The following is a 23,271-nucleotide window of genomic DNA, read 5'->3' on the forward strand; positions in this document are numbered from 1 at the left end:
GGCGACTCTGCTCTCCATCCAATGAACCACCAGAAAGCCAGAAGTGGAGGTGCGGCTCCATTACTAGATCACCAGCCTTGAGTGGAAAAAGCCAAGCAAGAGTCCAAGGCCCTGAGTTCAAGTCCCAGTAGGTTTGCAAAAATCCTCATTCAGCTTCAGTGTTCTCACAGAGAACATAGAGCAGAAAAGACACAAACCCCCAGCTTCACATGGTGTCCGTGGCCTACAGTGAAGCCTGTAACTGTGTCCAGGCCCTGCCTCTCCTCTGATCCATGGCTGACTTGCAGTACTGGGACTGCCACGGGCTCACGCCTGTCATCCTAGCTACTCAGGAGGCTGAGATCTGAGGATCGCGGTTCAAAGCCAGCCTGGGCCAGGAAAGTCCATGAGACTCTGATCTCCAGTAAACCACTCAGAAAACCGAAGGTGGCGCTGTGGCTCAAGTGGTAGAGTGCTGCTCCCCTTGGGCTGAAGAGCTGAGGGATAGCGCCCAGGCCCTGAGTTCAAGTCCCACCACTGACCAAAATAAAAAACTGAGAGAGAAGGGAAAGAATTAGGTGGGCAAGAAAGAGGGCCCCCCAAAATCCCTGTAACTCCCCGCTCCCCACCCCTTCCCAGCTACAAAGTAAGGCTAAGGGGAACCTTTAAAAGCAAATTAACAAAGAGCCTGTGATCAGGAAGAATGAAGCAGAGGCTTGAGAAGGATGGCCCTCTCCCTTCCCTCCCCAGCAGCCTCTTCTGGCCCCAACAGGCAGTTGCCTTGGCAACCTCAATCCCCCTTCCGGTCCCCCCCCCACACTGCTCTCCTTTAACCCTTTCCTGCCCGGGCTGCCCCTTGAGCCTGAACCCTTCCCAGGCCCACACTATAGAGACGGAGACGGAGAGGAGGTGAACAGTTGGGGAGGGGGGGGGCGGGCTGCTGAATCCTTGGCTGAATCCCAGAGCTCCCCCTTTCTGGAAATCTAGATGAAGGGGAAAGATGGGTGAGCTTTGAAAGGATTCCTCTGAATGAACAAGGAAGGGGGTGATCCTCTTCCAGGTCCCAAGTTTCCAAGGAGATAGGCTGTGACCCCCCATACACACACGCACTCCTACCCACCCATAAGAACCCTGGAATAAGACTTGAAAGTCATCTTGTTTCTCATTACCTTCCCAAGTGGATGAGAAGGGAAACTGAGGACTGGTAAGACAAAGGGCAAGATCAAGGGCAAGCCGGGCACTGGTGGCTCACGCCTGTCATCCTAGCTGCTCAGGAGGCTGAGATCTGGGGATCGCAGTTCAAAGCCAGCCTGGGCAGGAAAGTCCCTGAGACTCTGATCTCCAATGAGCCACCAGAAAACCGGAAGTGGTGCTGTGGCTCAAGCGGTAGAGCGCTGGCCTTGAGCTGAAGAGCTGAGGGACGGTGCCCAGGCCCAGAGTTCAAGTCCCAAAGGCATCCAAGCAGGGGACAGATAGATAGACTGGTCATGAGAGTCACAGGAGGTCTGCCGCGACTCCTTTCTGGGTTCTGGGGGAGCTCTTGCCCTGTCTTTGTTTGTATTGCTTTGCTTTGCCAGTCCCGGGACTCGAACTCGGGACCTGGGCGCTGTCCCTGATTGGTCGAGCACTCTACCACTTGAGCCACCGCGCCACTTCCAGTTCTCGAGTGGTTCATGGGAGATGAGAGTCTCATAGAGTTTCCTGCCCAGGCTGGCTTTGAACCACGATCCTCAGATCTCAGCCTCCCCCTGAGTAGCTAGGATGACAGGAGTAGCAGGCTCTGATTCATGAGAAGCAGCAGTGAGGGTTACCTGGAGACCCTCCTCTCCCCGCTCCCCTCATTCTAATCCCACACCAGCACCCCAGGACCAACCAGCCGGGCAGGGAGCGGCTTCTCCTCCCCCTCTGCCTGTCTGGATACCCACTGCCAGCCTGGCACCAAGCCCTCTCCTGCCTCCTGGTTTTAATCGATTGCTTTCCACCAAGGCGCGGGGGTGGCTTCCCCTTCCTTGAATCTCGGGGCTAAAAATAACTGGAATTACTGAGCTCTCCGGGGCCTGCCAGCCCTAGCACAGAGGCCTAGGTGGGGGTGGGAATGTGGGGGGGGGACGGTGCGGGGGTGGCACCCCAGGAAAAGTGGCATCAGCCAGAAGTGGGGAGATCCCTGAGAGGAAATGGAGCCGATGTGTGGGTTGGCAGGTGGGAAGGGGATGTCGTTAGTGGAAAGGAAGTTTGGTCCTTTCTTCCCCTCCACACCCCCTCCCCCATTTATTTTTAGATTTCCAGGGCATTCTGGATGGTTCTAGAAACAGGGCTGAGGGGTGGGGGTCGGGGGACAGGATAGCCCCTTAGATCTCTGCTCATCCATCACTAAGGGGACCAACAGAAAGAGGTACAAAAGGGACGGGGGGGGGGGGGGTCCAGACAGCACTTCCGGCTTTTTTTGCGTGTGTGGTGCTGAGGAATCGAACCCAGGGCCTCATGCATGCATGGCAAGCGCTCTACCACTGAGCCACCTTCCCAGCCCTGAAACTTTCTTGAAAGTAGAAAAGCAGGGAAGTAGTTAGTCTGGGAAATTTTAGACTAGAGATGATGATGTACTCCATTCACAAATACATTTGTGGCTGGGCACCGGTGGCTCACGCCTGTCATCCTAGCTACTCAGGAGGCTGAGATCTGAGGATCGCAGTTCAAAGCCAGCCTGGGCCAGGAAGGTCCATGAGACTCGTATCTCCAATAAACCACTCAGAAAACCAGAAGTGGTGCTGTGGCTCAAGAGGTAGAACGCTGGCCTTGAGCTGAAGAGCTGAGGGACAGCGCCCAGGCCTTGACACGCCGGGCTGGAGCTCAGGCAGAATGGAATCTCAGGGCAACCAGGCCCCACTGGCCCAGGACCTTGTAGACTGTGGGGCACTGTCCCCACCGAAGCCAAGCTCGTGTTACAATCTTTCAGGAACAGCCTGTGCTTGAGGGAGCTATGAACTAAGAGCCAAGGAGGCGTTGACCACCCTGGCGCTACCTCCTGCAAAGCAAGACGTGTGAATGCTCACATTCAAAGGCTCCCAGTCAAGCCAAGGGCTGGGCCCAGGAGAGTTTCTGGGCAGCTGGCTCCAGGCTTAGCGGTGGGGAGGAGAGGGCAGGTTTGGCATGGACAAGGAACACCTAAAAAAAAAAAAAAAGATGGCAGGGAGGAGAGGGAGGCTGGGAAGGTGGCTCAGTGGTAGAGTGCTTGCCTCGCATGCATGAGGCCCTGGGTTCGATTCCTCAGCACCCCATAAGCAGAAAAAGCCAGAAGTGGCGCTGTGGCTCAAGAGGTAGAGCGCTCGCCTTGAGCTGAAGAGCTGAGGGACAGCGCCCAGGCCCAGAGTTCAAGCCCCATGATCGACAAAAAACAAACAAACAGACATGATGCTGTGGCTCAAGTGGTAGAATGCTAGCCTTGAACACAAAGAGGCTCAGAGACAGGGCCCAGGCCCCTGAGTTCAAACTCCACAAAAGCTAAAAGACAGTGCCCAGGCTTTGGGTTCAAACCTCAGTACTGGCATTTTTCCATCCATGCATCCACCCATCCATTCATCCATCCATCCATCCATCCATCCATCCATCCATCCATCTATCCATCCATCCATCCTCCCTTCCCATCCATTGAATAAGCATTGACAGAACCTTCCCTCTGTGCGTTAACCATTAAAAGAGGCTGACACAGAGCCAGGCCAGGGCCTGCCCTTGGAGATCACGGGTGTGAGCATGTGGTCAACAGAACTGGTGGGGATGGTATCTCTAATAGCAGTGCCCCGGAAGTGATCAGGACGCCATCCGAGTCACTCAATAATAATAATACAGCGAGGCAGCTGATAGTCAGAACTTATGGATAGGGTATACGCATGCGTGTGTGTATACAGGTGTTTGTGTACACACGTGTGTGAGTGTGTGTCACAGAGTTCCAACACTCTAGGGAGCAGTTGGACAAACCCTAAAGGCGCTGCCATTTTTATAATAATGGCCACATGGCAAAGTCATGTGTTGGGTGGGAAATCTCTGGGACCTGAGCAGTTAGGAGGCCTGGGAATTGACAGAGGAAAGGAGGTTCATGGCTGGACTTCTCCCTGGCTCCTCCAAGCTCCCAGCCTCCAGCTACATTTAATCTAAGAGATTCCAGCATCTAGCCAGGGATGAGGACCTTTTGATTCTTCCAAAAGCCATTTGGGATATGTTACAGCCTCATTCATGGGCTGTATGAAATGATCAATGGCTGCCAGGTGCTGGTGGCTCACACCAGTCATCCCAGCTACTCAGGAGGCTGAGATCTGAGGATCGTGGTTCAAAGCCAGCCAGGGCAAGAAAGCCTGTTGAGACTTTTTTTTGGTCAGTCGTGGGGCTTGAACTCTAGGCCTGGGCGCTGTCTCTGAGCTCTTCAGCTCAAGGTGAGTGCTCTACCCCTTGAGCCACAGTGCCACCTTCTGGTCTTTTTCTGTTTATATGGTGCTGAGGAATCAAACCCAGGGCCTCATGCATGCGAGGCAAGCACTCTACCGCTGAGCCACCTTCCCAGCCCACCACTGAGACTCTTATCTCCAGTTAACCAGCAAAAAGCCAGAAGTGTATGCATGGCTTAAGTGGTAGAGTGCTAGCCTTGAGCAAAACAATCTAAGGGACAGCACCCAGGTCCTGAGTTCAAGTCCTGGTACTGGCACATGCACGCACACCACACACACACACACACACACTCAAAACACACACAGATATAGGCAGTACAGCTTGGGACAAACCCTCCAGAGGCCACCCTAGAGTTGAACCTAGGGTCCAGGATTGGCATGACTCTGTGTGTGTGTGTGTGTGTGTGTGTGTGTGTGTGTGCGCGCCGCGCGTGCGCGTAAGGGCTTAGAGCCTAAAAAGGGAGATAGACAGCTGGGAAGGTGGCTCAGTGGTAGAGCACTTGCCTTGCATGCATGAGGCCCTGGGTTCGATTTCTCAGCACCACATAAATAGAAAAAGCCGGAAGTGGCGCTGTGGCTCAAGTGGTAGAGCGTTTGCCATGAGCTGAAGAGCTGAGGGACAGCGCCCGAGCCCAGAGTTCAAGCCCCACAACTGACCAAAAAAAAACTGGGGGTCTAGAGGTTGGGGGCAGGGGGTGGTAGAGACCCTACTCTAAGTCTCTGTCTTTGCAACTTGTACCAAGGTAGAAGTGGAGGGTGGAGGAGATGGCAGAGACTGGTCCTCTGTCCAAATCCAGGTCATTCCCAGACTGCTAGGCAGCAGTTCGGTAATTAGGGGACAGCAGGACGTGGGCAGGCGGGTGGCAGTAGGCCTAATTGTCTGATTTTTCAGGTAATTAACGGGCGGCTGTCTGGCCTGCCTCACGGGGCTCAGCATCCACCCCCCCCACCGCCCTGGGCAGCTCTGGCTGTCTAATGAGACCAATTACTGAATGGGCCTATACCTCCTTACACGCTTGGAAAGGTCATAGGAGACTGGCACCAAGGGGATTGGATTTAGTCAGCCACGGCAGAGGCTGGACCTCGGGAGATTGGGGTACACAGACTGAGGGGGGGAAGGGTGGCAGTCTTTGCTGCTGCTCATTTGAGAAATAGGCCATCTGAAGGCTAGGACTTCTCACCTCTCTTCCTGTGGGGTGTGTGTGTGTGTGTGTGTGTGTGTGTGTTGGTAACTGGAACTTGAACTCAGGACCTGGGTTCTATCCCTTACCTCTTGTTTTTTTTGTTTTTTTTTTTTCTGCTTCTGGGTGGCATCCTACCACTTGATCCACAGTTCCACTTCCAGGGTTTTGGTTTGGTTTGGTTTTTTGTTTTTTGGTGGCTAATTAGAGATAAGACTTTTTTGACCAGGCTGGTTTAGAACCGTGATCCTCAGATCTCAGCCACCCGGATAGCTAGGATGACAGACATGAGCCACCCCTGCCTGGCCTCACCTCTCTTCCCAAGAGGCTAACTTTCGGTTAAATATTCTCCCTGGCCCTCGATTTCTGGGTACCAGTGGCTCACCCCGGTCATCCTAGATCCTCGGGAGGCTGAGATTGGAGGATTGCAGTTTGAGGCCAACCTAGGGAAATGAAATTCTCTGAGACTCTTATCTCCAATTAACCAGCAAAAAACTGGAAGTGCAGGTGTGGTTCAAGTGGCAGAGTGCAAGCCTTGAGTGAAACACAGCTCACAGCTGCTGGCTGCCAGTGGCTCACGCCTGTAATCCTAGCCACTCAGGAGGCTGAGATCTGAGGATCACGGTTCAAAGCCAGCCTGGGCAGCAAAGTCCATGAAACTCTGATCTCCAATGAACCACCAGAAAACCAGAAGTGGCACTGTGACTCAAGTGGTAGAGCGCTCGCCTTGAGCTGAAGAGCTGAGGGACAGCGCCCAGGCCCAGAGTTCAAGCCCAGCCCCAGGACCGCTCCTAAAATAAAAGAATCTCGCAGACTTTCCTGCTTGGGCTGACTTTGAATTGTGACCCCCTAGATCTCAGCCTCCTGAGTAGCTAGGATGCTGGGCGTGAGCCACCAGTGAGTGTCTAGCTTTCCCGCATCTTTTCCATGCTGGGCCTGGTGTAGCCAGACTTGCAAGACTGAGGTCATGGCCCCAGTGGAGAGGCTGGACTAAATAAGTCACGCAGGAATGAGGGGTCAGGGCTGCAGCGGGAGGCATTTATCACAGGCCCCTCTGTTCTCAGCTCCCACAGGGCCTAGTCACAAACCAGCCCCAGGCACCAACCCAGCAGAGCCTGGACTCAAGACCTCTCTCTCCAGCGGGGATGGACTCACCCTGTCCAACCCAGGCTGGAAGCAAGGCCTCTCGAGTTTGGCTGTGAAAATCCTTGTCACCTCCTCCAGCTGAGCTATTAATACCGGGCAGGACCCACGCACCCTTCTTGGGAGGACGCCAAGTTCCCGGGGTGGGAAGGAGGGGAGGATGGGTGGGAGAGGGGGGGTAAGAGGGGGGGGCTAAAAACAGGTCTGGGATGGGGGTGGTTAGGCTTCCTCTCTCTTTTCTTGTCAGAGTTGCTGGGGCCCAAAGCTAAGCTGGCCTGGAAAAGGGGGGGGTGCATGGGGTAGAAGATAGTAGAGAACTAGAGGCTGATTTCTGAGGGTGGAGTTTAGGGGGGACACCATGTCATTGTGAAGAGGAATTTGCAGGTGCCCCCAACCCCAGGAAAGCTTTTCGGTCCCCCATCCCGGCTTTCTCTTCCCCTGGGATCTGGATGGGTCACCATGTTGCAGTGGGAAGAAGCAATCGGGGGTGGGGGCTGGGAGTGTGGCTCAGTGGTAGAGTGCTCGCCTAGCATGCATGAAGCCCTGGGTTCGATTCCTCAGTACCATAGACATAGAAAAAGCTGGAAGTGGTGTTGTGGCTCACGTGGTAGAGTGTTAGCCTTGAGCAAAAAAAGAAGCTCAGGGACAGTGCCCAGGCCCTGAGTTCAAGCCCCACATTGGCACCAAAATAAAGAGCCAGACACTGGTCGCTCACGCTTGTCATCCTAGCAACTCAAGAGGCTGAGATCTGAGGATTGTGGTTTTAAGCCAGCCCAAGCAGGAAAATCCAGGGGACTCATCTCCAATTAACTATAGAAAGAAGGAAAGAAAGGAAGGAAGAAAGGAAGGAAGGAAGGAAGGAAGGAAGCCGTAAGTGGAGCTGTGGCTCAAGTGGTAGAGCACTAGTCTTAAGCCAAACAACAACAACAACAAAGCCCAGAGATAGTGTATAGGCCCTGGGTTCAAGCACACACCTGCGCACACATACATACACACAGACACTTGTGCATGCACACACACTCCAAAAAGAGATGCCCTGATGTGTTGGGCGGACATAAAACCAAATGCTTCCATCAAAATCCCCTGGTTGTTGACATAGGCCTGCTGGACCTACTGAGTCACCAGTAACCCAGGCCCTGGATTGGTCCCCTGCACAGGTTGAAGCTCCGCCCCCTAGAACCAGAGCCACCACTCCTGTGACTTGTGGGCGTGTCTCCCTGTTGGACTTCTGGGCTCAAGGCCACACCTAGCCACCTGCTCCCAGCTGGGTCCCCTTCTTTCCATTGACAGATGCTCTCAAGGTCCAGACACGGACCCCCAGAAGAGTGTGATGACTTGGCCAGGAGATTCCAGACGAGAAAGTGGCTGAGAGACCTACCCTCCTCCACCCGCACCGGAAATCCCAACAGCTGTCTGTCTGGCTAACAGGCCCTGGGCACTGAGCCCTGACCCAGGGCAGCCAGCCAGGGGCGTGGGGGGGGAGGGGCTCCCCCGTGTCAGGTATCTAGAAAACTTGGGGGGAGCCAAGGGCAGTCTGCCTGTGGTTAGCAAGCTGTCAACACTTCCCTACTGCCAGGGTGCAGCCAGGGCTGGGGGAAGGGTCCTGCCCTGACCTAGAAGATCTGGGGTGGAGGAGAGGAGGGATGAATGGGAGGTAGACTCGTGTGTGTGTGTGTGTGTGTGTGTGTGTGTGTGTGTGTTTGTGTCCTGGGATTTGAACTCAGGGCCTGGATGTTGTCCCTGAGCTTATTTTTTCCCCCCCTCAAGTACTCTACCACTTGGAGCCACAGTTCCACTTTTGCTGGCTCATTGGCAATAAAGAGTTTCCTGGAGGCTGGGAAGGTGGCTCAGTGGTAGAGTGCTTGCCTAGCGTACATGAAGCCCTAGGTTCGATTCCTCAGTACCACAGATACAGAAAAAGCCAAAAGTGGCTCTGTGGCTCAAGTGGTAGAGTGCTAGCTTTGAGTAGAAGAAGCTCAGGGACAGTGCCCAGGCCCTAAGTTTTGAGTTCAAGCTCCAGGACTTGAAAAAAAAAAAAAAAAAGACCTTTCCCTGGCTGACTTTGAACGGTGATCCTCAGATCTCAGCCTCCTGAGTAGCTAGAATGACAGGCGTGAGCCACCGGCGCCAGGCCTGCCCCTTCCATGTTGTTCCAGAAGCTTTGCTTTTGGCCACCTGCTCAAGTATCTGCTCCAACCTCTGCTCACTAGACTTGGGAAAAGCTCTCCCGTGATGCTTTGATCTCTGTTCTGGGCCCTCTCAGGGTTGCTGGTGTGATTTCCAGGAGACAGGTAAGAGAAGAGACAAAACTGAGAGCCAGCCGGGTGTGGTAGCTCACGCCTGTCATCCTAGCTACTCAGGAGGCCGAGATCTGAGGATCGTGGTTCAAAGCCAGCCCAGGCAGGAAAGGCCATGAGACTCTTATCTCCAATGAACCACCAGAAAACCAGAAGTGGTGCTGTGGCTCAAGTAGTAGAGCATTTGCCTTGAGTTGAAGAGCTCAGGGACAGAATTCAAGCCCCACAACCCACAAACAAATACCCCCCCCCCCAAAAAAAAAAAAAACCTTAAAACTGAGAGCCATATCAACCATCCAAGGACTTCCTTTGCTCAGACCACTGATTAGCTATGTGGTCCTGGATGACTCCAAGCCTCAGTTTCCCCTTTTACAGAGAGAGCAAAGAGGGGGAGAGAGGATCGCTGTCCACACCCATGGCAGAAACTGGCTTGGGGGACCCAGCTTATGGTAGCACTCAGTAAGGCTGTCTGATCTATAGAGCCCCAATGTGGGGGCTGATCTTAGCATCTGCCTAGCCCCATGTGTACCCCACAAATCACTCCTTCCTGAGCTCTAGTGAGAACACTAACTCTCACACCTGAGCCCTGCCACTCCTCAAAGCCCATTTGAATTGTACACAGGGATGTTCACCAAATTAAATACTAATGGCTTGGGAATATCTCTATCTATATAGATCGAGGTAGATAGATATATTAAGAAAAGTTTTTTTTTCCCTCTTCGAGGGGAAAACACGCAGGAGCTATAATTAGCTAGGAAGAGGAAAGCAGAATGGAGCGTGTGAATCACCAGCCCCAGCGATAGACAGATGGATAAAGCAAAGCAGAAGTTTCTACCATCCCTGGTGTGTGGGAGGTTTGGGGGGGGGCCGAGGTGTGGGGGGGGGTGTTGTCCTGAAAGGTGGAGGGAAGCTCTGGACCCTAGGCAGAGTACACGGACCCTTTTGGTATAATCTTCTCTCTTTTTTTTTTTTGTTTTTTTTGTCGGTGGTGGGGCTTGAACTCTGGGCCTGGGCGCTGTCCCTCAGCATTTCAGCTCCAGGCGAGTGCTCTACCCCTTGAGCCACAGCGCCAGTTCCTGTTTTTCTGAGTGGTTCATTGGAGATAAGAGTTTCACAGACTTTGCTGCCCAGGCTGGCTTTGAACCGTGATCCTCAAATCTCAGCCTCCTGAGTAGCTAGGATGACAGGCGTGAGTCACGGGTACCAGGCTTGGTGTCATCTTCTTTTGCCATGTGGAGACTGTCACCCAACATTCCATCAGGGTCTTTTTTGAGGGTATAAACACCCCAGTATATGAGCCAGTCATCGGGAGCTTGAACTCAGGGCCTGGAAACTGTCCTTTAGTTGTTTTTTGTTTGTTTGTTTGTTTATTTTTAAGCCTGGCATTCTATCACTTGAACCCTATCCCGGCTTCCAGCCTTTAAGCCCATTTGCCTCCCTTCACTGTGAATGCCTGTGGTGATGGCCGGGTGTGGTAGTACATTCCTGTAATCCCAGAACTCAGAAGGCACAGATAGAAAGATGAGTCCAAGGCCAACTTGGGCCTGGAGATTTTTAAATTTTTTTTTTAAAGGCTGGAAACAGCATGATCGTGACCTTTATTAAATAACTCTACGACAGAGACCGTGTGTCTGGGCTCAGAAATTAGGGGGGGGGGGTGGATCGAGAGGGAAGGCAAGGGGGTAGGGGGTCTAGTGAGTGAAATCTTTTTCCATCACCCATTTAGCCTGGGTTTCCCATGAGTACCAGAAAGGGAGAGTTTGCCATTTGGGGGGCACTTAAGACCGGGTCTACTGATGGCTTTGGGTATTGAAGACCTCTCTATTGGGTCTCTGCGGTGTCTGGGGTCCATGGATCCAATCAAATCTGGGCTAGGCAGCCATTGGTCAAGACAGCTTTTCCTCCTCTCCTCTTTAAGGCTGAGCACTGGCTGCCGGGCTTTTCAGGGATCCTAGTCCAGGCCTTCCTTAAAGGATAATCCTGGAGTAGTGCGTTGCCTGGGATTGAGACCAGAGACCCTCATCCAGGGCCCCCGGGGAAGGCGGCTGTCTCTGGCCCAAAGCTCCTTCTATTTCCTTAACCCCCTCCCCCCCCGCACCCCCCCCCCCCCCCCCACCAAATTAGCCTGCCAAATCCCAGGCTGCACTTCCTCCCAGGGGAAGAATTAAGCGGGAGAGCCTCTGCTCAGTTCTCTTCTGTCTCCTACTTCCCGGCTCAGCCTGCCCCTCTCCCCAATCACCACCACAGGCCCACACCTGTCACCCTAGCTACTCAGGAGGCTGAGATCTGAGGATCACGGTTCAAAGCCAGCCCAGGCAGGAACGTCCATGAGACTCTGCTCTCCAATGAACCACCAGCAAACCGGAAGTGGAGCCATGGCTTAACGTGGTAGAGCACTAGCCTTGATGAGAAAAACTTAGGGACAGCACCTAGTCCCTGAATTCAAGCCCCATGACCAGAAAGAAAAAGAAAAAGAAAAGAAAAAGTTAAGGGATAATGCCCAGGCCCTGAGTTCAAGTCCTAGTACTAACACAAATAAATAGACTTCCTTTTTCTTTTTCTTTCATTGGCCAGGAGACTTGAACTCTGGGCCTGTGCTCTGTCCCTAAACTCTTCAGCTCAACGCTCTACCACGTGAGCCACAGCGCCACTTCCAGCTTTTTCTGCTTATGAGGTGCTGAGGAATCGAACCCAGGGCTTCAGGCATGCAAGGCAAGCACTCTACCACTGAGCCACCTTCCCAGCCCCTGGCACTAGTATTTTTATAAACATATATACACACACAGCCGGTTTCCTGTGCACTTGGCCTTGTATGTATCTTGTATGTGCTGTCTGGCCTTGGCCCATGTGGCAGTACGAGGTGCTAGACAGACAGAAGCAAGGCCGGACAGACAGGCAGGGCGCTGAGCGCCGGGCTCAGCATGTAATGGCCACCCCCATGGTGTTATGTGTCTGGCCCTTTAGACAAGAATTAGACACACCCAGATCCAATCTCTGACCTTGGAAGTTCAAGGTCTAGACACAGACAACCAGGCCTAGTAAAGAATTCCTGTCCTTCACTATAGCAGCCAGCAAGATCCTTCCCACCCTCCCTCCCCCCCTTCCATGTCACCCATCCAGCCCTCCTCCACCTCCACTCCCTCCCTCTCAGGTTTTGATGGTCCCTCTGGCTATCTGGTGTTTACCCAGGATTTTGTCTCTGCCAGGAACATGTTCTTTTTTTTTTTGTCAGTCCCAGGGCTTGAACTCTGGGCCTGGGCGCTGTCCCTCCGCTCTTCAGCTCAAGACGAGCGCGCTACCACTTGAGCCACAGTGCCACTTCGGGTTTTCTGTTGGTTTATAGGAGATAAGAGTCTCACAGACTTTGAACTATGATCCTCAGATCTCAGCCTCCTCAGTAGCTAGGATGACAGGCGTGAGCCCCTGGCACCCAGCCTGCTCTCCACTTTAGATCGGGGACCCCCAAGGGCCTTAAGCAGCAAGATGGATGCTAGCGTGGGACAGAAGGCCTTTCGGGAACCCGAGTCCCTGTCCCTAGGTCCAAGGCCCTAGGATCTTGCATCTCCATGCTGACGTGAGCAGACCCAGGGCTTTACAGAGCTATTCCTGGACAGATCGCCAAGCCCTGAAGGACACGTTGACAACCCCCCTACCCCCCCATCCCAGCAGGACACAGGGCCATTTATCAGGGAGATAAGCAGAGGGCAGGCTGGTGAAGGAGCTGTCTGCGGGAGATAACTTGGGATCATTCAGAGGGCACCCGAAGGAATAGCACCCACCCACCCCTGCCCCATAGATACGCTGTCCCTAGGCCTACTGGCCACAGACATAGCCCTAGCTACCCAGCAATCAGCACTGTCTATGGGATACGGGGCCACTGGTAGAGTGGAATTAACCAGATTATAGATCCAGAATCCTTGGAATGATTTTTTTGTTTTGTTCTGTTTTTTTTGTTTGTGGGTCCTGGGGCTTGAACTCTGGGCCTGGGCACTGTCCCTCAGCTCTTCAGCTCAAGGCAAGCGCTCTACCACTAGAGCCACAGCACCACTTCCAGCTTTTTTCTTTTTGCTTATGTGGTGCTGAGGAATCAAACCCAGGGCCTCAGGCATGCAAGGCAAGCGCTCTACCACTGAGCCACCTTGCCAGCCCATCCTTGAGTTTCTTTTGCTCAAGGCTAGCTCTCTACCACTTGAATCACAGCGCCACTTCTGGCTTTTTCTGTGTCTGTGGTACTAAGGAATCGAACCTAGGTCTTCCTGCATGCTAGGCCAGCACTCTACCACTGAGCCACCTTCCCAGGCCAATGCCTGGCTTCTTCTAAAGGGACTTTATAGGGGCCTGAGACACAGCACCTAGCTGCCCCTTGAACCAGAAGCCAGGCTCAGGTTCCTGTACAGCAAAGCCCCACCGTTAGGAATGGATGAAGGCCTAGCTCCCTGTGCTGAGAGAAGGAACAAGTCACATGACCCTCCTGACCACATGACAGTCATCAAAGCTTCAGAAATAACCTCTCCTTCTATTCTGCCCTGGCCCAGACACTGACTGACTGAGCTCTGCTTTCCTACAGCACTCGCTCTGGTTTAATTAATTCTGGTGACCCCCTGAGGTTTGGACAATTATTAATCCCGGTTGTACACGGAGGCCCGTGGGAGCTAAATCCCTCACCAGCCTTTCAGAGCCTTGCTAATCCCCGAGCCTAGAGTATGCCCTAGGCCAGGCTGATGCACTCCAGGGCGATTTCTCCCTTGCTCTCGGTGCACCTCTGGCCAGGAGCTTTGTTCTAGAAGAATCCTGGCACCGGTGGCTCATGCCTAGTCATCCGAGCTACTCAGGAGGCTGAGATCTGAGGATCGTGGTTCAAAGCCAGCCTAGGTAGGAAACTCTGTGAGACTCTGATCTCCAATAAACCACTCAGAAAACCAGAAGTGGCGCTGTGGCTCAAGTGGTACAGTGCCAGCCTTGGGCTGAAGAGCTGAGGGACAGGGCTCAGGCCCAGAGTTCCAGCCCCATGACCAACAACAACAACAACAACAAAAAGAATCCTGAGTGGTGGCTGTCTGGGAAAATTGTAATTGTCCACCAAAGTGACTCTTTACCAGAGCCCCAACAAGGCCCGGCTTGCACCCTGGTTTTGGAAACCACCAAAGCCCCACACTGGGGGAGAAGCCATTATAGCCAATAAAGCATCAAGTACATTTGTGTCTCAGCATTTCTAGGTGTCAGCCAGGCGCCGGTGGCTCACACCTGGCATCCTCGCTACTCAGGAGGCTGAGAGCTGAGGATCTCGGTTCCAAGCCATCCTGGATAGAAAAAAAAAATCTCTGCGTCTACTCTGCAGTGACTCCCCAAAAAGCTGAAATGGAGGTGTGGCTCAGGCGGTAGAGGAGCTGATACTCTACCCCTTGAGCCACACAGCTCCACTTCCGAATGATCTCTTGTCCTTCAGGTTTGGGGAAGAGCTGGGCTAGGCTGGCCCTTGGCTTGAGGTTTGCCCCCCCCCCCCGTCCGCCTCAGATCAGAGTTGGGGTTTGGAATCTCTAGGGTTAAATCACAAAGGCTGAATCTGTGTATAGGATATGGCTGGGGGGGGGGGGGGGCGGGCAAGAAGTACATTCATGCTCATGACTTTCTAGGATCCTGTCCAGCTGTCCAGCTGTCCAGCGTGTGTGTGTATGTGTGTGTGTGTGTGTGTGTGTCCAGCTAGAGAAGCAGTTGTGGGTCTTTTTCTTCTGGCTCGAGAGGGAGGAGGAGGAAGGGAATTGGAAGGGGAGACAGAAGCAGCACCAAATATCTCAGAGAGAGGCTGGGAAGGTGGCTCAGTGGTAGAGTGCTTGCCTCTCATGCATGAAGCCCTGGGTTCGATTCCTCAGCACCACTAAGCAGAAAAAGCCAGAAGTGGCGCTGTGGCTCAAGTGGTAGAGCCTTGAGCTGAAGAGCTGAGGGACAGTGTCCAGGCCCAGAGTTCAAGCCCCATGACTGACCACCCAGTGATTCATTGGAGATAAGAATCACATGGACTTTCCTTGCCCGGGCTGGCTTTGAACCGCGATCCTCAGATCTCAGCCTCCTGAGCAGCTAGGATGACAGGTGTGAGCCACTGGTGCTTAGGGAGCCTGTTTTATAGGGGTGTCCTCTGTGTTCAATGGTGGGGTGTCTATGCCTGCTGGCAGAGCTCTGAGGCTTGGTTGGGGTGGGGGCAGGGGAGGAGGGTGTGTGGGGAGAGAATTGAGCAGCTCCCACTAGCTCTGCAGGGGTGTTCATTATCCTCAGCACCTCTCCTAGGACTTGGGATGAGGCTGGGCAGAAGTTTCAGCAGCAGGCGGGGGGGGGGGGGGGGGGGGGAGATGGAGAGGGGAGGGAAGGAGGATCAGCCTTGCCTGGTCCTGGCAAGTTCTGGGCAATGACTCCGGGCTGTGTCGGAATTCCAGGCACATCCGAAGACTGTAGCCAGAGGCTGTGGGGAGACACCAGAGTGTGTGTGGCCGGCCTGGGGGTGAAGTTGGGGTGGGGAGCAGAGCAGATACCCCAGCCCCTCCCCTGTGGGATCCCAACTGAGTTCAGGGGCGTCAGGAGGGGCGCATGTCTATGGATCCCTGGTCAGGTTTCCTTGTTGGTTTTGTGTGCTGGTACTGGGGCTTGAACTCAGGACCTCATACTCTTGCTTGGCTTTGATGTGTGTGCCAGTTCAGGGCCTGGGCACTGTCCCTGAGCTTCTTTTGCTCAAGGTTAGCACTCTACCCCTTGAGCCACAGCGCCTCTTCTGGTTTTTATCTGTGTCTGTAGTACTGAGGAATCGAACCCAGGGCGGCTTCATGCATGCTAGGCGAGCACTCTACCACTAAGCTACTTTCCCAGCCCCCCCAACTTAACTTCTTTTGCACTACCACTTGAGCTATAGCTCCACTTCTGATTTTTTTGGTGGTTCATTGGAGATAAGTGTCTGAGGGAACTTTTCTTCCTGGGCTGGCTTTGAACCATGATCCTCAGATCTCAGCCTCCTGAGTAGCTAGGATGACAGGCGTGAGCCACCAGCCCGTTGCTTAGCTTCAGTCTTTGATGGCCGACAAACCAGGTGCCGGTGGCTCACGCCTGTCATCCTAGTTACTAAGGAGGCTGCGATCTGAGGATCCCGGTTCGAAGTCAGCCCTGGCAGAAAAGTCCAAGAGACTCTTATCTCCAGTGAACCACTGAAAAGCTAGAAGCGGAGCTGTGGTTCATGTGGTAGAGTGCCAGCTTTGTGTGAACAACTTAAGGGCCAGTGCTCAGGCCTCAAGTTCAAGCCCCAGACCAGCACCAAAAATTTAAATTAAAGAGACAGAGAGAGTGTGTGGGCTGGGAAGGTGGCTCAGTGGTAGAGTGCTCGCCTAGCATGCATGAAGCCCTGGGTTCGATTCCTCAGTATCACATACACAGAAAAAAGCCAGAAGTGGCGCTGTGGCTCAAGGGGTAGAGCGCTAGCCTTGAGCAAAAGAAGCTCAGGGACAGTGTCCAGGCCCTGAGTTCAAGCCCAGGACTGGCAAAGAAGAAAAAAAGAAAGAAAACTGAAGCTAGAGTCTGCACGATTGGCCTCTGGGATAGAGAGGAGCAATCGACCAGGCTGGTGCGGGGCGGGAGGGGATACCTCTCCCACATTCTCCCTCAACCGCTGAATGCTGGCCCACCCCGGCCCCGCACCCGCCTCCTTGTCTTGCGATCCAACAAGCTTCTAAGTGCTCCGATGAGCAATGCCAGGGTAGCAGGCACCAGGCCCAGGGTGCAGGGCTCTGCGCCCTCGGGGCTCATTCTTCAGTCTGAGTCAGAGGAAGTGAGGCCGGGCAAAATGGGTGCCCCGGCTGCCACACTGCCAAGCCTGCTGGGAAGAACACAGCTAGCACCCGATCCTTATGTGTCCCAACCCTCACCTTAACGAGAGGAGCTGGGGGGGGGGGGCAGAAAGAGTGACAGCACGTGGGGGGGTGGAGGGGGAGTGGTCTCTGAATAGCCAGCCAGGTGTCTGGATCTGGGGTGGGGTCTGAGGCTAGCCCAAAGGTAAGGTCTTAGGCTAGCTCATATTTGTAGAAGGTCTGTAAGAGGGGAAAACTGGCCCGGGGGCTGAGCTGAGGACTCAGATGAATTGATCTCTTCTGTGATTCCATTCCATTAGCACAAAGGGTGTGTGTGTGTGAAAGAGAGAGAGAGAGAGACAGAGAGAGAAAGAGACTCATATGAAGCCTGGCAGCCCTTTTGCCTCTACCCAGATGGAGGCCCAGGAACAGAGGCTGGCATCCTCTAGGGCTGGAAAGGAAGGGAAGGGAAGAAATGAAGGGAGGAGCCAAGCATCGGTGGCTCACACCTGTAATCCTAGCTACTCAGGAGGCTGAGACCTAAGGATCGTGGCTCAAAGCCAGCCTGGACAGGAAAGTCCGGGAGACTCTTTTTGTGTTTGTTTGGTCGGTCGTAGGGCTTGAACTCTGGGCCTGGGCTCTGTCCCTCAGCTCTTCAGCTCAAGGTGAGCGCTCTACCCCTTGAGCCACAGCGCCACTTCTGGTTTTCTGGTGGTTTATTGGAGATAAGAGGCTCATGGAATTTACTGCCCGGGCTGGCTTTGAACTGCCATCCTCAGATCTCAACCTCCTGAGTAGCTAGGATGACAGGCGTGAGCCACCTGCGCCTGGCTTTCCATGAGACTCTTCTCTCCAATAAACCACCAGAAAACCAGAAGTGGCGCTGTGGCTCAAGTGATAGAGCGCTGGCCTTGAGCTGAAGAGCTGAGGGACAGCGCCCAGGCCCAGAGTTCAAGCCCCATGATCCCCCCAAAAAAACACACACACACACACACAGAAGCTAAGCTCAGGAAGCACAATCCCTGAGACTCTGATCTTCAATGAACCACTCAGAAAACCAAAAGTGGTGCTGTGGCTCAAAGTGGTAGAGTGCTGGCCTTGAGCACCAATAGGACAGTGCCTAGGCCCTGAGTTCAAGTTCCACCTCACACACACACACACACACAAAGAAATTTAGGGGAAAAAAGAAGGGAAGGAAGGTGTCTGGGACTGATGTGGCTGGTCCATCTGGAGAGATGGTTCTGGGCTGTGACCAGGGCTGGGCTGTGGGCCTCCCATTGGTGGTAGGCTGGCTGGGCCGGGCCGGGGAGGTGAGAGGCAGGGGGGTGGCTGGAGGGCCGTGGTTATAGCTCCACAATAATGAAGCAAGGGCCTTTGTCCCGGGGCGCCAAAGTTGCTGTGAGTGGAGCAGGCGTGACGTGAAAGGCCTATTCTTCCCACTCGGGCAGCTACTCAGGGAGCCGGAGGACAGGCTTGGGCCTGGTGCCAAGGCCGCAGACTCTGCCTGGGTGTTCTGGGTTCTGAGCCTCCCACTCCCTGAGGGCTAGCCTGGGAACAGCTGGGTACAGGGGTTCCTCCCCACACACATCCTGTTTTCTGAATCACAATATGGCTGATCCTGAAGAAGGGGGGGGGGTTTGGGGGAGTTGGGCTAGGCAGGATGCCTGTGGATGTTATGGAAACCTTGGGGTGGTATCCAATCTGAGCTACCTCTGGCCTGGAGATTTTGGGGTGTGGCGTGTTCAGGAATGGCTGGGTCTAGGCACAAGCTGGAGGCTTCTGCTCCCCATCCAAGTAGCCCAAGTGGTTCCCAAACCTAGACCTCTTCTCCCCCGTGGGATCCCACCTGCTCTTAGGACCCGGTATCAGGCTCCGTGTGATTGGGGCTCAGTTGAAACTCTCCTCTTGGTCTAGTGGAGGTTTTTGGCTCTGTGCTAGATTTTTCTGTTTTCCAACCTGCACCTCTCTGGAAGGCTGCGGCTAATTAACTGAAAGGGTTTAATGAATCAATTAGCATGGCCTTCAGACCCCTCCACTTAGCCGAGTCATGGCTTTCTAAACAGGAACGGACAGACCTTTCTCTCTGGCTGGAAAACGGCCCAGTGGAGGGCGGCAAGCAGGGTGGGCAGAGGTAGTAAGCGGTGGCCCCCAGATCCTCAGGGGAGAGAGTAGCTAGGGGACACAGTGAAGGAAGTCTTCCTGGAGGAGGAGGCTCAGGGAAAGAATAGACAGGTAGGGACTTGAATGAATGAATGAGTGAATGAATGAATTTAGGTGCCAGTATTGAGGTTTGAACTCAGGGTCTCCTTCTCTTGATTGGCTGTTTAGCTCAAGGCTAGGGCTCTACCTACTTGATACCTACTTCTGGGCATTTGGCTAGTTGATTGGAGATTTTGTTGTTGTTATTGCTGGTCATGAGGCTTGAACTCTGGGCCTGGGCGCTGTCCCTCAGCTCTTCAGCCCAAGGCTAGTGCTCTACCTTGAGCCACAGCGCCACTTCTGGCTTTTTTCTGCTTAGGTGGTGCTGAGGGATCGAACCCAGGGCCTCAGGCATGCAAGGCAAGCACTCTACCACTGAGCCACCTTCCCAGCCCTGATGGGGGATTTTTGTTTTTTAAAGTCTCATGGACCTTCCTGCCTGGGCTGGGCTTTGAACTGAGAAAATCAGATCTCAGCCTCCTGAGGAAACTAAGAGGACCGTTGTGAGCCACCCAGTGACCTTTGCTCCCGGAAGAGGAAGGGCTATGCACACAAGCTACAGGTTCATCTGCACAGGAAGATGTCTGGTCACTTTCCATCACTCCTGGCTTAGGCCTTTCTACCCAGGTTTTCCAGGCTCATTCCCAGCTCTCCTCCTCTACCGGCCCCCACAGATGCAGCGAGAAGCCGGCTTTCCAGAGACTGGCACATTTGGGAATCTAGAGTTTGGGGGAACAAAAATGTAAAAGCTCCAAAGGTCCCTTTAGTGTCTCAGGCCTGGAGGCGTTGAAAATGGGGGGCTCTGCCGGGGCGATCGGGGCTCAGATCAGCAAGATCGGGGCTCAGCCAATGTGACCCACCCTCCCCCCGCTTCCTGACAGGAGCCTTCCCTGCCGGCCTCAGCTCAACGGAGGCAGTTGCCAGATGAAATGTTTATCATGCAGACACTGTAGGAGCAAGTGTGTTGGTCTTCTCATGACTCTAGCTGGCATTACAGACACAGAAGCTGAAATGTCAGCACAACTCCCAGGCAAAGACCAGCCACAAGGCGGGTTTTGTGGTCTAGGTAGAAGCTCAGATTAAGGAGAGGCAACACAGAGTAGGATAAAGGGGTGGGGTCCCCCCAGGATGTTGCTGGACTCTCTCTCTTTCTCTCTCTCTCTCTAGTAGGTGCCAGGAACAGACAAACACCCAGCTTCCCCAAATCAATGACAGGAATAGTCCAACGGGAATGGCGCATAGTCCCGGTTTTGCCATTTTGGAAACCGGGCTAGAACAAAATGGAGCACAGGTGTTTGCCCCAGAAATGCCAGTTCTGGGCATAAGGCCCGGGGGAAGGGGGGGGCGGGGAGGGGGAAGAGGCGGAAATAATTCGAGATGCAGGGAAAACAACCCTCTGATTCCCTGTTCAGAGGCACTGAAGGAGATAGTGACAATACCAGAGTACCAGTGACTACTCAGGAGGCTGAGATCTGAGGATCGAGGTTCAAAGCCAGCCCGGGCAGAAAAGTCCGTGAGACTCTGATCTCCAATGAACCACCAGAAAGCCAGATGTGGTGCTGTGGCTCAAGCGGTAGAGCACCCGCCTTGAGCTGAAGAGTTGAGGGACAGCGTCCAGGCCCAGAGTTCAAGCCCCACGACCAACAAAAAAAAAAAAAGGCTGGGTCTGGGGCTGGAAAAGAGGCAGATACAGAAAGGGGAGGGGGTAAGAGAGGGTCAGGAGGAAAGGGACAGGATTTAGAATGCAGAGACAAAGCAGACACAACCTAGGATAGACTCCAGGTGTTCAAAGCACAGGGGACACTAGCAGTAGTATCGTGGTCATTTGCCTGGTGTGGCTTGGTCCAGGGCCCAAGATGATACATGAACAGGAACTCAGGGTCCCCCCCAGGTAAGGGACCCTGGGCAGGAAAGCCTGTGAGACTCTTACCACCTGTGAACCACCAGGAAACCGGAAGTGGCGCTGTGGCCCACTTCCAGCCTTGAGCAAAAGCAGCTCAGGGACAGCGCCCAGGCCCTGAGTTCAAGCCCAGCAATCGACAAATAGAAGAAATTCCTAGATGAATACACTAGAAAAGCCTGACCCCACACTGCATCGGAGGTACAGTGGGGTGACGTTGGCCCCTCTGCTTCCTGCACCCCCAAACCTCTCCCCGGTTCGTGTGAGGAGTCATCTGAGGATATAACTGGTACTTACTCCCCCCCCCCCACTGGCTTGTACTTGGGCAGGCTGGCACTGCCTGGCACTTACTCGGCCTATCAAAGGCCCAGCACTCGTGGGTTTCCCCAGCCTGAGCAAGAAGGCGCAGTGGGGGGAAACAAAGGCTCAGTCTCTGCCTGCCCAGTGACCCCCACCCTCTTGCCCACCCCTGGCACAGAAAGACGAGGGAGGGAGGAAGCCTGGGTACAGAATCAGTACCCTGCCTCTTATCCCCACCCCCACCACACTCCCCGCCTCCCCCCTGCATAGCCACGCCTCCATTCTGAGGGCTACACCAAGGCCTAGAGCTGGCATCATTCGAACCCACTTCCAAGGCGGGGAGAACCTGGCCTCTATTCCCACGATGGGGGTCGGGGGGGGGGGGAGGTGGCCTGCATGTCTCAAAAGGCAGGGGGCTGGGTTGCCTGCCACCAGACCCAGACCAGTGTGGAGGTAGAAGAGGGGAAACTGAGTCAGCACCCAGATTGCTATCATCCCGTGATAGCAGGGGTCTCTGATGCCCCTGGAGTAGACACTAGCCTCCTCCCCAGAGGTAGCCCCAGACCCCAGTCTCTTCCTCACCCCCGTACCCGCCCAGACCCACACCGAGCTGGCTGTATAACGCAGCACCCATAGGTTTCCAAGGATGGTGAAGAGTAAGTCACGGTGATCTACGGAAGTTAAAGGTCTGGCAAACCCTCGGTTGGACCAACCCGTGCCCCCACAGAGGCAGATTCTGGGGTGCTAGACCACAGCACTTCCCCCTGAACTTGAATACCAGGACTCGGTGTAAAGAAAAAATAATATTTATTTGCAATATAAACAAAGTCCCGCCGCCGCTGGTTCGGGATATAGATAGAGAGATGTGTGTGTGTGTGTGTGTGTGTGTGTGTGTGTGTGTGTGTGTGTGTGTGTGTGTGTATACAGATGGAGGGTCACAAATTTTCCTTCATTCAGATCACAAAGCAAAACTGGCCACCCTGATAGCATATCCTCATGGATACCATGCCGACGCGTCTTTCTGGGATTTTTCATTTTAAAAATAAAAGAGAGGAGAGAGAGAGAACCATATACAGCGTGGAAGAGTCTTGTTCACGTCTCAGTGGTGGCAGGATTTGAACCCGTGGCCCCCAAAGGATCCCTGAAAAACCACACCTGGTGTGAGGTATGATGTGGTAGGGGCAGGATTTCCGTGGCCTCCGCTGGCGTGCTGAGTCCTGGGCTCGCCTCAGGGAACCCTAGCTCAGTGCTCCCCCACCCTTACCTCCCACACCCCCCCCCCCACCACAACCCCAAGCCCTCCCAGGTCTCTATGACCGCTGGTGACAGTTTGAAGCTGGAGGAGGAAGCCTATGGAGGAGGTGTAAAGGGAATCCGTGGCTTTGTGTTGTGGGAGGGCTGGGGGGGAGATGGGGGGAGGACAATCATTCCACCAGCCTGTCTTTTTACTTGTTCTACCCCCTTGGGCTGACATGGGGAGCAGCCCTGGCCGAGTTACCAGCTCCCCTTCCGCCCCCCTCCAACGCTTAGCTCTAGAGATGAAGATAGAATCTGTGGGTACGGTGTCAAAGGATCCAGGGCCACTGAGCCCCGAGGATTCATGCTACTGTTTTGGCAATGCCCCCTGGTGGTTCTACCTCTACCAGGACATGGCAAAGGATGTCTCCGCTGCCATCTTCTGTCCCAGGCCAGGCCTCCTCGCAAGAGAGAAAGAGCAGATGATGCCAAGACCATGAGTCCAACCCATAAGCACACAATCAGCACGAGGCCAAGACTCGGCCAGGCCCGCCTGGTGGGGAAGAAGCCAAGAGTGATCAAGCTAGTTCTTCCAGAAGGATCTGCTGGGAGGAAATGGAGGCTTTCCACACATGTGCAAAAAAAAAAAAAAAAATACATTTGGTCAAGATCAACACGGGAGTTTGTGTCTTCCATGAAGAACAACATCATCATCAACAACAACAACAAAAACCCAAGACAAAAAAAAAAAACACACATCCACCACCTTTTGTTTTT

General features: G+C 53.9%; 1 long non-coding RNA gene across 1 annotated transcript; it reads left to right on the forward strand.

Moving 5' to 3' along the window:
- Positions 1–5,605: 5,605 nt before the first annotated feature.
- LOC122095745 lies at positions 5,606–23,262 on the forward strand. Its single transcript, XR_006145189.1, has 3 exons — positions 5,606–5,619; positions 9,909–9,920; positions 23,063–23,262. It is a non-coding gene; the product is annotated as an uncharacterized LOC122095745 (long non-coding RNA).
- The last annotated feature ends 9 nt before the right edge of the window (positions 23,263–23,271 follow it).

Source organism: Dipodomys spectabilis, unplaced genomic scaffold (genome assembly GCF_019054845.1).
Source record: "Dipodomys spectabilis isolate Male_0828 unplaced genomic scaffold, ASM1905484v1 ptg000360l, whole genome shotgun sequence".
Taxonomy (NCBI): Eukaryota; Metazoa; Chordata; class Mammalia; order Rodentia; family Heteromyidae; genus Dipodomys; species Dipodomys spectabilis.